The following is a 15,783-nucleotide window of genomic DNA, read 5'->3' as shown; positions in this document are numbered from 1 at the left end:
TAAACTTTTAATACCTATACCTACTGGCCCTCGAACGCACCTTCGCACATTCTCAGTAGAAACTAAAGATTGACTCTAGACCCTAAAGCGTAATTGACGGCCGACGGTTTTCAATAAAATTTTTTGGCGAATTTTCGATGTAAAGGCTATGCAACGTATTCACTCGCTGATGACGGCTTACAAGTCTATAGCCGATAATAAATATTGTTACTTTAAATGACCAAACATTTTTGTACGTATGAATGTATTTATTTATTTGAAGGATAACCAAAAAAGATAAACTTGTGGATATACTATAAATGTAACAGAAATGTCAAATAAATACATATACACAAACACATGCTCACACGTACATCATTCTATGAATACTGTCATGTTTCATATACCTAAAGGTAACAGTAGTATAGTCACCACTGAGGCTGAAAAATTTGCTTACTAAGAACATCAAAATTAAATAAGTTGTAAAATAGTGTAAAACTATTTAAAATAAGTGTTTTTTTTAAATAAAAAAGTTTTTAGCTTGTTTTTAAATAAGTATAATGAGTTTATTGTTTTCATTTCATGTGGCAATACAGTATCCTATACCTTCGGACCATTAAGTTTGATGCTTGAGTGAAAAGCTTTTAATCATTTATTAAAAACTAACAAAATCGCAGTGGCGTATCCATAAGGGGCAATCGCCCTTCCCCCTTCTAAAAAAAAGGAAGAAAAAAAATAGGGAAAAAACTTAAATAAAAACAAATTATACTTCAAAGAAATGAAATTTGATAGGTAGCAAGGCGGATTGATGGGAGAGGCGATGTAGGCGATTGCTCCCCTACAAAAGTTAGCAAAAATCTTTTTAGAATTTGTAATTTAAACAGAGTAAATTTACTGACATGATACGGTGGTGCGTGCTATTCAAAGAGGAAAATAGTTTAAACGTTTTTTGATTTGTGGACTTGCCCGCCTTGCCCGCAGTTTTTGGTTATATAATACCCAAAAATCGCCTCCCCCTTACTAGGTGACTTGGATCTGCGACAGCAAAAACGTGCACGGCAAACGTGGGGCAAAATGAGGTTGGCATAAAAAAAACTCAGATGGAATTACGCTTTTTGAGTTCAAAAACTAGTTGTGACAAACACAGTCTTCCGACAGTCAAATAAGCTGAAGACAAAATGAGTGCACCCATGGTCGGGAAATTGGTACATATCGATTACGTCATCACCAGACAAAAGGACCACGCAACGTTTGTCTCACCAGAGCAACTCGAGCGACAACTGTGTGGTCTGATCATCGTCTTGTCAAAAATGTCCATGTTCATGACGGTCAAGCCAGTCAGAAGGCATCATAGGGTGGTAAATTCCATCAAATTGGATGTAGTTAAACTGGAGAACAAATCAACTCAGGAATCTTTCAGTCATGTTTTATGCACCGAAATAGCTGGGGAATCTAACGTAGATTGGCCACATTTCCAAATGGTCATACAAAAGGTTGCGTGATGATGGGCATAGAAACTGGTTCAATAAACGAAATACCGAGGCTTGTAGATTGCTGAATATTGTGCACAAAACCCATCTTGTTTAGATAAATGACAAAAGCAATGATGTAAAAAAGGTAGCCAACTCACATGCTTGAAGTAACGCGAGGGCTGATAAATTACAGGTGGCCGTTGACCGTGGGGATTTGAAACTGTTTTATAAAAACCTTAAGATGGTATATAGTCCATGTGCATGTGACTTGAGCAGTATACAATACTTTTACGAGATGGTACGTCGTTGATATCTTGTATTTTGGTATCTTGGTTTGCTGGCCAAAGCATTTTTACGGAGTGCTGAATTTAAAAACCTTCTTTGATGAAGCGATTATGTTTGAGGTACCGGATTGGGGGACTAAATTATAATTTTAAGGTTTTCTCTAGTTTGCCGGAGGTGGATAAAGCAACATCTCGGTTGTTTTCTGGAGTGGTTTGTTTGCAGAGTTGTTTAAACACAGTGGTTTTAATCTTAGGAAGGAGTTGGTGGAGCTTTTTGAAGCATGTGCGTGGAGCGATAAGTTCCTTAGGACTTCAAAGATGATGGGGATGTTTTCAACATCAGACGATTGCAAGCAAAGTTCAAGACACAGATCACTATTCTTTGCGACCTATTATTTGCTGATGATTGTGCAGTGGTTGCACACGCGCGGGACTAAGTTCAGACGCTGTTTAACTGCTTCTATATAACAACTAAAGATTTGGACTTACTGTCAGTCTGAAGAAAACTGAGGTCTTGCAACAGAGCCACCCATTCTCGTTGGGGGTGTCTAAATTCTTTTGATAGATTTTGTTATGTTGACCGGACGTCTTTGGAAAAAGCACGGAGTTACCTGGTCGCCAAAATTGCGGTATACGAAGCAGTTGTGCTCGTTGTGCTCACTTCCCTGCTATATGGCTGCAAAACCTGGACGTTCTATCGTCGTCACGTTTGTAGGCTTAACCAGGTGTCTGCGTATAATTGCTGGTATCAGGTTGGAAGACAAAATGCCAGGCACAATGGTTCTGAAAAAGTGCGGCACAACTGGTATAGAATCGTTGTTGTTTCTAGCTTAGTTTTGATGGATATAGCATGGTAAAGGTGTGCCAGACAAAAAATTTCTAGACAGGTCTTTTTTGGTCAACTGGTATTTGGAAATTGTGTGTGTGGTGTATCTTACAATTATCTATTTTACTAAACGAATTTAACCCTGAAAAAATTTGAGAAAATTTTATTCATGTTGATGGAATAATGAAAAATTTTGAAAAGTTTCCTTCGTAAAAACGTAAAATGTTTGAAAGTTTTTGTTCATTTTGTATTTTTCACCTTCTTAAAAAGTAATTCAACACGACGCAACGGTTGCAACTGTTTTCTTAATTTACCTGATTTTAGATATTTCTTTAAATTTTTATTTTATATTTCGTAGTTTCAAATGGTAAGCTCAAATCGAAACAACGTTGTCAGCCGCACTATGACAGCAAATCTTAATAAATACGAATAGCAACAGTTGCGTGGTGTTGTATTACTTTTTGTGAAAGTGATATATATATATATATATTTACTATATATATACACTATATATATATTTACTATATATATATATATATATATATATATATAGTAAAAGTTGGAAGGTGACGATGATTAATGAAATATTTGATAACATCTACCGAATTTTTAGCTTTTGAAAGTTTACAATTGAGTTTTTCAATATTTCTAACAGCTATTTTATAATCAATATCCAATTTATTAAAATTAATAACAAAAATATTTAGTATTCAAAACCAACGATTTTCAAAAGATAAAAATTTGGTAGATGTTATCAAATTTTGCAAATTATCTTCGACCAACCGACGTAACTAAACTCCCGAGCAAGAAAGTCAAGAATTGAATGTTGCATCTTTCCCGTGAGTTAGATGCTAAAAATATTCTAGTTAATCAAATAACATCCCAACTAACCGAACGAAATGAACTGTGGATTTGCTGCTCTGCTAACAAGTAGATTAAAACAAACATTAACCAGGCACTAAAAGAATTCCAACAATCAATCAAATTTCAAACACATAAAAAACTAAAATCACTGATCAAACAAGGCAATAACAACACGCTAGAGAAGAAATTCATCAATATAAGCCATTACAATTCACAATCTCACTGCGAAGCAAAAAGTATTTCTCAACTTGGGAATTAATTGTCACTTCATGAAAAAACCGAACAATGTAGAAAAACGGTAGAGATAGAAAAACTGATAAAAAATATTTCTGATTCTGAACAGAACATAAATTCCTCCATAGCCATCTAGCTTCAAGCTGAAGCCAAAAAACATCAAAAAAATTTTAAAGCAAATTGATGACGGATGACCTGAAAGAAGCTGCAAAGCAACTGAACACCAACGAATTTTTTATTAATTTTAATAAATTAGATAATAATTATAAAATTACTATTAGAAATATTGACATATGATACATATTGTTTATGATTATTGTTTGTATTCTACCGAGTTCTACAAAGTTCTCAAAAAAATTCATCATGCATCCTATCATCACATACAAACAAACTTTAAATTGATTATTGCCAACAACTCGGTAGAATTCAAACAATACTGTAAATTTGTATATAAGCATTTGTGTGTGTTATTATATAAACATACTCTAAATACAGTCAGACCTCCTTGTAACAAACTTCTATAAAAAGAAAATTTCTATATAACAAATTGTTTTTATGTTCCTTGGAATTTTATATATAAAACTGATTCTATACAACGAAAATAATTTCTCTATAACGAACAAAATTTATAAAAGTTAAAAATTATCCGACCAGCAAATATTCCATGAATTGATATGAGCGGTGTTTTTGTACTCCTTCAATATCTAAGAATCATATTTGTTTCTTTTTCTAATATTTTAGTAATTTTTGAATATTTTACCCCACTAATCTCAATGGAACCGGAATCATCGTTGCATGGAATAAAAAATAAATTTCACTTTAAATATTATATTTTTTACAATTATACCAAGTATTGTTATTTTCTGTTATCAAAATAAAGGATTTGGAAGTTATTTTTCATAAACACATAGCATGTAAACACCTTTTAGGTAATATAGAATTTTTTCCATGAACAAATTTTATATAACGAACCATCAAATTTATTATACGTAGATTCGACTGTAATTTTATAACTTCAACAGCGAAATAATATGAAATAATATTAAGAAAACAATTGTTACCCCCATCAAGTTAAAACATGCTGTTTGTAAAATAAAAAAACAAACGCAACCTTCCCGTAAGACATACATCATGTTCAGATATTTACATGTACATGCGTATAGATAGCCATTAAGTGTATTCGCTTTTGCCTGTCATATGTACATTTAATATGCGTGCGACTTTCCACAAAACATTACATGATTAATTACAACAATCTTTCTTAATTAACCAATTAATCATTTCACAGCGTTTCGTCCGCAATATTTTTTATGTTCTGCAAAATAATTTTCGCTAACAAGATATTGACAAATAGCGAAAAACCATATATATATAAATATAAATATACAATTTTTTCTATTTATTTTTTAATATTAATATATGATTATCTATATGACAATAAGAAACCTCTTTTTACAACTTTTTTAATTTAAACAATTTCTGGTTTGTTCAATTTTGTTCATACTAACAGACTTTAATAATAATTTATATGATTTAATTTTTTTAAATGACGAAGAAAATAAATAGTGAACAGTAAATATATTTTATATATACATATAAAGATTCAAGTAAATATAGAAACTGCAAACATAATTATTTCAATTTAATCTTTATCTTGAATAAATTCGTCATTTAAGTGGATAAAAGTTGTGGTCAGAGAGATTTCAAAAATTTTGTTAAAAATTTCTCTAAATGTAAATGAGTAGGGGTCAAATTAGCTTCAATAAAAACAACCATATTAAGTTGAATATTTATGAGCATTGTATTTATGAGAGTGTGGTGGGAGAAATGAATGTGTTTGTGTGCTATGGAGAGAAGTAGTCAGTAAATATCCATTAGAACTGCTCGTGCTCATAACTCTCGCATGCCACAGCTTAACATTTGTCTGTTTACATCGTAGAATTTTTTTCAGTTTCTTCATCTACCTTTCATATAACAGAGCATTTTTTTTATTGCTTGGTTACAAAAAATAGTCAAAATTGATGAAGTTAAAAATTATTTGAATCCAATTTAGAAGTTTTAAGTTTTACGCAAAAGTTTGCTAAATTATTTTTCTTTAAGTAATAAACGTAAAAAATTAACGAAATTAACGAAAAATTCAAAATTGTTGAAAAATTTTTAAACTTTGTTAAAGTGTTTTGAATTTAGTGTTCTTGCTTTCACAAACACACACACAAAACACAAGTAAACGCACACATATATCTATTTGTTACACTTGTCAACAGAAAAAAAAGATCTAAGGTTTTTTAGCTGATTAAACATTATAGTCAATTAGCACATGCTGAATCAGAAAATTATATTGGTTTTGGAGTTTAGCTCAAATTTTCATTTTATGATGAAATGTTTATTTTTTACCGAATTGTGCAAAGTTTAGTATAATCATGAAATACTGCCATTGCTTTTGTTATAATGTATAATTACAACTATTTAATAGGTAATATTATAATGTTTGTGTTATTACAATAATGCAATATCGTCACAGTTGCTGTTTTATGGATATATTTTTAATTTTATAGGTATTTTAGCAAAGTAATGCTCACTGTCCTACAAAAAAAATTTCAGAAAAAGTCTAAGTTATCTCAACTAATTTAGGCTAATTTAACGTCACTGTTCAAAAATGATGGTAGTTTCTCAAGATTGAGTAAATTTTTAACGCAAACTTGATTTGAAATAAAGACTGTTGTTTGATGAGTGAAACTAACGCATTTTTGCAACATTTATCTGTTGATTTTTCACAATAATTCTTATCAAAAAATATTTTTATAAAATAAAATTTGTGTACAAAACGATATATTGATTACATTTAACAAACATATAATTAAAAAATGATTCAAAAATATTAGAAACAGAGAAATCATCGATAAAGAAAACACGTAAAAGTGTTATATTTATCGATAATGGAAACACGTAAAAGTGATGTTGATGATGTTGAAGACTGTAAAACTAAGTATTCACTTTAAACAAACAAGGAATCAACATGTTAGTGCTGCCTTTAATACTGTTGATCATGATGTTTTGCTAGAAAGACTCTTAGTTTCATATGGTGTAACAGGGAACGCACTTAGCTAGTTTCAGTTCTGTCCTATTTGACACACAGAATAGAGGTTGTCAACGTTGGGGAAGGTGCAGACACAGCTACGTCAGAAATTACCTGCGGTGTTCCACAGGGCTCCTTCCTAGGCCCTCTGTTATATATACTATACACTGCTGATGTAGTCAGCGTTGTGGAATCATCAGGTGCTCGTTGCCATTTGTACGCTGTCGACATTCAACTATACCGATCTTGGTCTGCGAGCTTGTCCTGTCAACTCTCTACAACTGTCACGGATGCTGTAAAAGCAGTAGGAGAATGGATGACAGCAAATAAATTAAAGCTAAATATCAACAAAACGAAATACATGTGGCTAGGAACACCTGATAAACTCCTTCAGGTTGACGGGTTCAAAGATCCAGTGACAAAACTAGGTGTGGTTATGGATCCAGACATTTCAATGAAGTCTCATGTAAATAAATTATGTAAGAAATGTTTTTACAGCTACAAAAACTAAGAGCTATCAGACGATATTTGATAGTTGACTCGACAAAAGCTCTTGTGTGCAGTTTCATTTGTAACGTGATGATGTATGGGATCAACCTTTCGCTACAAGATGATGTTCAATCAGTTTTTTGAACGCCGCTGCTAGACTGGTTGCTGGCGTATCAAGGTTTGATCCTATCTACCAATTCATTAGAGATGAATTGCACTTGGCTACGAATGCCAGAGAGAGTAACATTTAAACTAGCTCAGCTCTAGCTCTACTTGTAAGAGAGAGAGAGAGAGTAACATTTAAACTAGCTCAGCTCTAGCTCTACTTATAAGAGATTGTTTGACTGGAGATGCACCAATCTACCTGAGGGAACAGATTCATTCAGTATCAGAGAATCAATATAGGGGTCGACTACGATCATCAAGCCGCGGTGACCTACACATTCCTAAGTTCATATCTTCTCATTTTGGAAAAAGAAGATTTTCAGTCGCATCTGCCCATATTTGGAATGCGTTGCTTGCTGATCTAAAGAATTTCAACATCATGGGTCGAAGTGAATTCAAAAAACGGCTAAAGACTCATTTTTTCAACATTCAACAGCGAAGAAAGTAGAGAGCGCTTCTGAAGTCAACTCACAAGAGGCGCTGTACAAATTCTGCAATACAATACAATATATATATATCCTATATATATATATATATATATATATATATATATATATTTTCTGACAGTTTTAATTTAATTTATATATATATAAATATATATATATGAATATATATATATGTTTACTGTATGTATATATATACATACATAAATGTATTTTTTCCTGTGCAGGCGTTAGTAAACTCTCTAATAATTATTGGCTGATTTCTATGATTTATTTTGTTATTTTGATTTAAAAATTACATATTTATTTTAAGAAAAATATAGATAACATTTTGATTTATTTCATTTAAATGTTTTGTTTAAGTTACTTAATTAAGGTTAGCAGTTTTATTACGTTATTGTGTTTTTGTTTAAATTACTGGTAGCAGTGTTGAATTCTCCTATATCAGGTCCATGCTGAAGTGAAGACGTTGAAGATGAAATGACCATGTTCAATGAGGAAATAAAAAGTAATGTCGACAGGTGTGTACCACTACGGGTGATTTATAAGAAGAGTGAATGCGCTGCACCTTGGTTTGATGGGGAGTGTTTACGAGTTATACGCAAATGTCGAAAATTGGTGAGGCAATATTTGTCAAATAATTGGTCAGATTTTTTGAAAGATAAACATAAACTCTATTAAGACAACCGCATTGGGTACTGGAACAATTCAATTAAGACCACTAGCAATTCAATGGATAAATGACAAACGGCACATCGTTTCCAGAGATCACTGAGGACGATATCAAAAAAATCATTCTGGATTAGTCTTCTAAAACTTGTAAAACCTGTTCTCTAGACATCATGCCAACACGTGTTTTTAAAAAATATCTTGATGTGTTTATCTGTTTCTTGACAAGTTTTATTAATCTCTATTTACGCCTGAGTAAAGTACCAAAGTATTATAAGTATGCTAGAGTTGTACCAATCTTGAAAAAACTGGTTGTGATGGTAATGAGACTGTGAACTATAAACCAATTTCTAATCTGCCGTTTATTTCAAAAATATGGAACGTGTTGTCTTGAGGTGTCTGCTGAAGTACTTGGATGAAAATAATTTAATGCCAATTCATCAGTCTAGATATCGCAAATACCACTTCACTGAAACTGCAATATTACCCGTTTTATCAAATTTATTTGCTGCTTCTGATGATGAAAACATATCGGTTTTATCATTTCTAGATATGTCATCAGCATTTGATTGTGTTGATTATAATATTCTTCTGTCTAGATTACGCTTTAAATATGGTGACACTGGTGTTGTCAGCGAATGATTTAGATCATATTTCATCGACCGTACACAACAGTTGCATGCAAAAACTCAGTGTCAGGTGTAGCATTTGTGTCATCCGTAGTGCCACAAGGATCTGTTTTTGGGCCTATCTTATTCCTGCTCTACACATCCGACGTAATTAAAATAATCAATTCATATGGATTTGTTTGTCGTGCCTTCGCTGGTGACATTCAGATATTGGTCACTGGTCCTCCAAACTCGTCTAGGAATGAATTCGACAGATATAATGAATGCATGACATGGTTGAATGGATTAAGGAGTATTTGTGTGGTAAAACTTCTAGTGTGAGAGTGAATAATTGTTTGTCTAAAAGGTTTGAAGTTAGTAGTGGAGTGCCTCAAGGAAGTGTATTAGGTCCGGCTTTGTTTACAGTGTATGTGAATGACATGTTTGATATTGTGAAAGATAGTGCTGTTCAAATGTATTTGTATGCTGATGATGCTAAAATGTTTAATTTTATAAGATGTGTGGATGATAGAATAGTGCTACAAAAACATCTTGAAAAGTTGTATGATTGGTGTATGTTATTGGAAATCGATTTGAATATTGAAAAGTGTACAGCTATAAAATTTGGTCATTCAAGTTTGGATAATAATTGGTGTTATAATATTAATAAGTCTTACTTGGATTTTTGTGGTGAATTAAACGATTTGGGAATTTTGTTTGAACTTTCAATGAGCTTCTCTAAGTATATACATCATGTCATTAATAAATGTTTTGTTCTTTTAGGATTGTTATACAGAAACTTTAAAAATTTAACTAAAAAGTCATTTATTTTGATTTATAAATCTTTAATAAAGTCAAAGTTAGAGTATGGTGTCAGTGTATGGTTTACTTGGAAAATAAAGGAAATTGACGAATTGGAAAGGGTTCAGAAACGGGCAACCAAGATGGTCAGGGATTGCAAAGGCCTTTGTTACTCGGATCGATTGAAGTTTCTTGGTATATTAATGATTTTCAACATTGCGAAGGGTATGGTAGTATGGTATGATAGAGATTCCTCACCAGCTTTGTATTTTGATGCGGATCCACGGGCATCGCTATATAATAAATGTTCAGAAGTTCCATACAAATACAAGAAAGTATTCGTTTTCTAACAGAGTGATCTCTATTGGGAACAATTTACCGACATGCGTTGTTGAATCAGATAGTGTTTCCAACTTCAAAAAGAATTTTGATTAATATATGGCCAACAAAGATTTTTTTTAGGATCATAAAATTGACATTGTTGTTTGATTGCTTTTTGTTGTCTTTTAATGCTGTCAATCAATGATCCTTCTTTGTCCATCAGGGGACCGTCGATGCCGATGGTGTACATCTAAGCATACTTTTTACATTTCTTTTTTTCTTTCCAAAAACCTTTTCTATCTATGGCCAGTTTTATTGAATTCAGAATACCAACACTAGTCTATTCCGTAATGTCATCTATCCATTTCTTTGCAGGTGTACCAACTTTTTTTCCAATCTCTTTTCCTCATTAGTACCATCTTAATCAATCTGTCTTCCCTCATTCTACAAATGTGTCCAAAAAATCCCAATTTTCTTTCTCTGACTTTGTCATATACACTTTTTTGTCTTCTAAGTTGATTTCTGATGGTTTCGTTTTTTACTTTCAGCCTCCAACTAATTCCCAACAAATTTCGGTAACACTTCATCTCAAATGCTTCCAATCTGTCTTTGTCTCTTTTCTTTATTGTCCATGTCTCACATGCATAGAGCAAGCTCGGAGAAACGCAAGATTCTATCATTGTCAACTTTGTTTTTACAGATATATTTCCACTCTTCCATATTTCCTTCAATGATGCGAACATACCATGGGCTATTGCTATTCTTCTGTCAATTTCTTTTGTGCAGTTGTTGTCACAGGTTATAATACTGCCAAGATGCACAAACTGATCAAAACAGTACTGATGAGAAAGAGGGACTAGAAGAAAAAAGTTGGAAGACCTGTGAGGAAGTGGATGAATGATATCACGGAATGGACGGGGGTTGGAACATTGAGCTCAATGAAGATGGCGAGGGGAAGAAAAGGATTTTGGAGAGATAGAAGAATACCATCGGCCTCAACAGTCTCTTAAGGGATTACAAAGGATCATTGAATGAATGAATGAATGAATGCACAAACTGGTCTACTTGTTTGAGTTTTTTTGATTCTATCTTAAATTCAGCATTGTTTCTGCCTTTCCCCGTAATCATCACCCTCGTTTTGTCTTTTTGTTGAGATGAAACCCGTAATTTTTTCCACCAACATGAGTTAGTTCAATTAGCTTCTGTAGACCTTCTTCACTGGAAGCTAGAAGATGTGTATCGTCTGGAAACCTGAGATCTTTGACAGTTCACCTTTTTGTGTTAATTCCACTTAATTCCGAATTTTCCAATTTCATGTTTCATCGCTTATCCACGGTTTTATTTTGTTCGCTTTAATTTTACAACATTCACCTGCTGCTTTGAGAATTTTTTCTAGGTTGCAAAGAAACTATATCAATTAGTAAGAAAGACAGTAAAAACTTATAACAATAATTGTCTATCACAGGAAAAAAGCCTGGGTTATACAAATTCCCCATATAACCTGCAAAAAGACTTGGTTATACAATTTCTCTATATAAACTGCTGAAAATGATTGGAAAATCTAAATAGGTCCTATACAATCGAGAATGATCTAGAAAATTGTACCTTATTCTAACTTGACGACATAAAAAATGACGACAAGAATTTGGTTAGAAATATTGAAAAATATAAAAAAAAACTATCCAACGCTAGAAATTTGGTGGATTTCATAAATTATTACATTGCATTTTACCAGCATATATATATATATATATATATATATATATATATATATATATATATATATATATATTGTCAGAATTATGAAATACTACTGACTAAAAATACTTCAAAACTACTCTTACTTCTAAAAATACTTTTCAACGCAAAATTTATTCACTCGATAGGGGGCATGGTGCAAGTTAATTTACTCGATAGGTGACGACGATTTTTTTTTGTTTTGCAATTTAAATGACGTCATAAATTATTACAAATTATTTTAAAATTTAATTAGTAGTTTTTTTTAATAATTGGACATACCTTGGAAATTTTTATGTTTTAAAACACCCGAAACAAAATCTAATTTTGCTTTGATAAGGAAGGGTGTGGAAGTGAAGAAGAAGACTGGGTTGACTGGTTAGGCAGCTTCGAATAATCGGTGCCTATTCTGGTCCCTAAGAGACTTAATTCTTAATTCGTGATTCTATGCTCGTTGGCATAGTTTCAGAAACGTCTTAAGTTCTCAAAAAGAGTCAGCCTTGGGTTCACCGGTTAGGCAGCTTCGAATAACCGGTGCCTATTCTGGTATCTAAGAGACTTAATTCGTGATTCTATGCTCATTGGCATAGTTTCAGAAACGTCTTAATTTCTCAAAAGTGGATTTGGTACGAGACTCTATGCTCATTGGCATAGTTTCGCACGCGTACTAAAGTCACACAATTTGTTTCCAGTGTTGTTCTGACTCTTGTTGTTTTGTGTTGGTTGTGCGAGAGCCGACCAGACTCGACGGCCCAGTGAAAACAGGCCAGGGTTATGCGAAAGCCGACCGACTGACAGACAGACCCAGTGAAAACAGGCCCTTGGTCGTGCGAAAGCCGATCAGACTCGACGGCCTATTGAAAACAGGCCAGGGTTGTGCGAAAGCCGACCAACTGATGGACAGGCTCAGTGAAAACAGGCCCTTGGTCGTGCGAAAGCCGATCAGACTCGACGGCCCTGTGAAAACAGGCCAGGGTTGTGCGAAAACCGACCGACCGACTGACAGACAGGCCCAGTGAAAACAGGCCATGGATTCTGTGAAAACGAATCCGCCTCGTTGTTTTGTTTCTTGTGCTATTTGTCGACCTAGGGTTCCTTGCTGGATTCTTTACTCATTGGTATAGTTTCACACACAGCTTGCAATTTCCATAGGCTCCGATTTTTGTAATTTTTTTCGCATTCATTTTATTTATTTCTTGGAGTTGTATCGACATCACCATCGGTTACACACGTCGAGGTTGTACAATTAAACGGCAAGAAACATATCCCAAGTCGAAGACCCAGCAAGAAGAAGTTCTAATTCCTGTATTCCAGTTTGTTCATTGACATTATTTTTTTTTACATTATTCTAGAGTTCATTTAGTTCAATTTCTTTTCATTTACTTCCGTCGATTAATCAAATTGTTATCGAATATTTTTCTTTACGCGTTCGTGTGTTACTCAGTAAAATCATATAATTCGAAAAAGCCCAGTGCCACACAGGACTGGTCGAACTCACGATAAAAATATACACAAAAATTATTGTTGGACCATAAAAAAATTCCCTGAGACAGATAGAGGAAGAGATTACCTCACCACCAGTTGTTTTCATCATTATAAAATTTCCGCCAATTGGTGCCCAACGTGGGGCCTTGTCATCATTTATAAAAATTTTCGACAATTGGCGCCCAACGTGGGGCCTTGTCATCATTTATAAAAATCTCCGACAATATATATATATTAGACTGTTTCAAAAAAAAAATTTTTTTTTAAAACAATGCATAGGGGCTTATATGGTGTGGTTTTATATATGTATCATCCTGTAAAAATTTCAATTAAAAAGAATAAGTATTAGTGACCTCTCAAATCACATTTTGTTTTGTTTTTTAGGAAGCCTGAATGATTTTTTTTTGGTGTTTGGGGTTTTTAAAATATTTTTACATGTTTTTATAAAACATTATAGAAGTTTATTGTTTGGAGAAGACAAAGAATTTGCCAAACAAGAAGAGAAAAGATTAAAAAGGAAACTAAGCAAGAATTAAAAACAAGAAAAACCTAATAAAAAGGGAAACATAGCCAATTATGAAGATGATGACGATAATTCAACATCAACAGATGACATAAGCGATAAGTCTGATGAGGAAGTAGGGTGTCAGCAAATACCATCAGAATCAAATTGCAGGAAGTACTCCGATATCTCCTAAAACAAATGAACTTAAAAAAAGGTGTCAAGTAGATGACCCACTGTTCATGGCAAGTCTAGATCGTACAAAAACAACTTATAGGGAAGCCATGCACAAAGTTGCTTTAGCATTAAAGGCAGTTGGAATTAACGTTGATGAACTCACTTTGTCAACAAGCTCTCTTTACGGATCTAGAAAAGCTATACGACAATCTATCGGAAAAACTATCAAAAACACATTTTTGCCAAACACACCTCTTGTGGCTCATTTTGATGGAAAACTTTTACCTGATTTTGATGGTGTAAACATAGATCGCCTGCCAATTGTGGTATCAGGGAAAAATGTAGAAAAACTGATAGCTATACCAAAGGTTGGCGGTACTGGCATAAACATAGGAACCACAATAGTTCAGTTACTTCAGAATTGGGAAGGCGTGTCAAATTGGTTGGCTGGTTTGTGTTTTGACACAACAAGTTCTAATACTGGCATTCATACTGGTGTTATAACAATAATTCAGAAATCCTTTAATAAACATCTCTTGTTTTTAACATGCAGGCATCATATTCTTAAAATTATTGGAACAGCTTTATTTGATTTATTTTTCACTTCATCTGGCCCTCAAATTGCTATTTTTAGTAGATTTAAAGATCAATGGCCATCAATTAATCAGTTAAAATATGCATCGATTGACAAGGTAACAACTGGTTGTTCTTTGACTAATGATGAAAATTTGTGGCAAAAGCAAAATCGTGTAGCTATGATTGATTTTCTTCAAGACCAAGTGCAAAATACTCAACCTCGACATGGCTACTTGCAATTGATTAGGCTTTCTGTCATAACTCTTGAAGTTTCAGATCCTACTGTTGTACAAGTCACTCCTCCAGGAGCTTATCACAGGGCTCGCTGGATGGCCAAAAGAATTTATTGTTTAAAAATTTTTTGCCTTCGTGAGCAACTGAAGTTAACTGCACATGAGCTACAAGCATTTTAAAGAGACTTTGTCTCTTTACTGTAACTGTATATGTAAAGGCATGGTTTTGTGCAGTAAACAGCTGTAGTGCTCCTTATAATGTCTTCTTCAAACTCAGGAATTATTTGAAAAAGTTGATTGCAAAGTTGGAAAAGAAGCAATGAAAAAAATTAAAAGGAATCTTTGGTATCTAAGCGAAGATCTTGTTAGAATGGCATTTGTTTCTGATTTGGTTAATGTCAATGAGAAAAGGCTTATGGTTAAAGCATTACATAAACCAGCAAAAAAAATGATGTTAGAAAAGTAGATCCAAAACACATAAGTTTTTTCAAATCCAAGATTTTGTCAGATTTTGTGACAAAACAATCTTTAAATTTATTTTCTACATTGAAACTCAGTCAATTATTTTTTATTAATTTAAAAAAAATGCTTTAAAAAACTGAATTTTCTGAAAAATATCATCAATGAGAGGTCACTTAACATTGTTTGATTTTATTGATTTTTGGTGTTTGTCTTTATATCATCAAATGACACAAAATAAACCCATATGCAAATCTGGTTTGAAAAAAAATTTTTTTTTTACAAAAATAAAACGGTCTAATATATATATATATATATATATATATATATATATATATATATATATATATATATATATATATATATATATATATATATATATG

The sequence above is a fragment of the Helobdella robusta genome (assembly GCF_000326865.2).
Source record: "Helobdella robusta unplaced genomic scaffold HELROscaffold_15, whole genome shotgun sequence".
Lineage (NCBI taxonomy): Eukaryota > Metazoa > Annelida > Clitellata > Rhynchobdellida > Glossiphoniidae > Helobdella > Helobdella robusta.
This window is presented reverse-complemented; position numbering follows the sequence as displayed.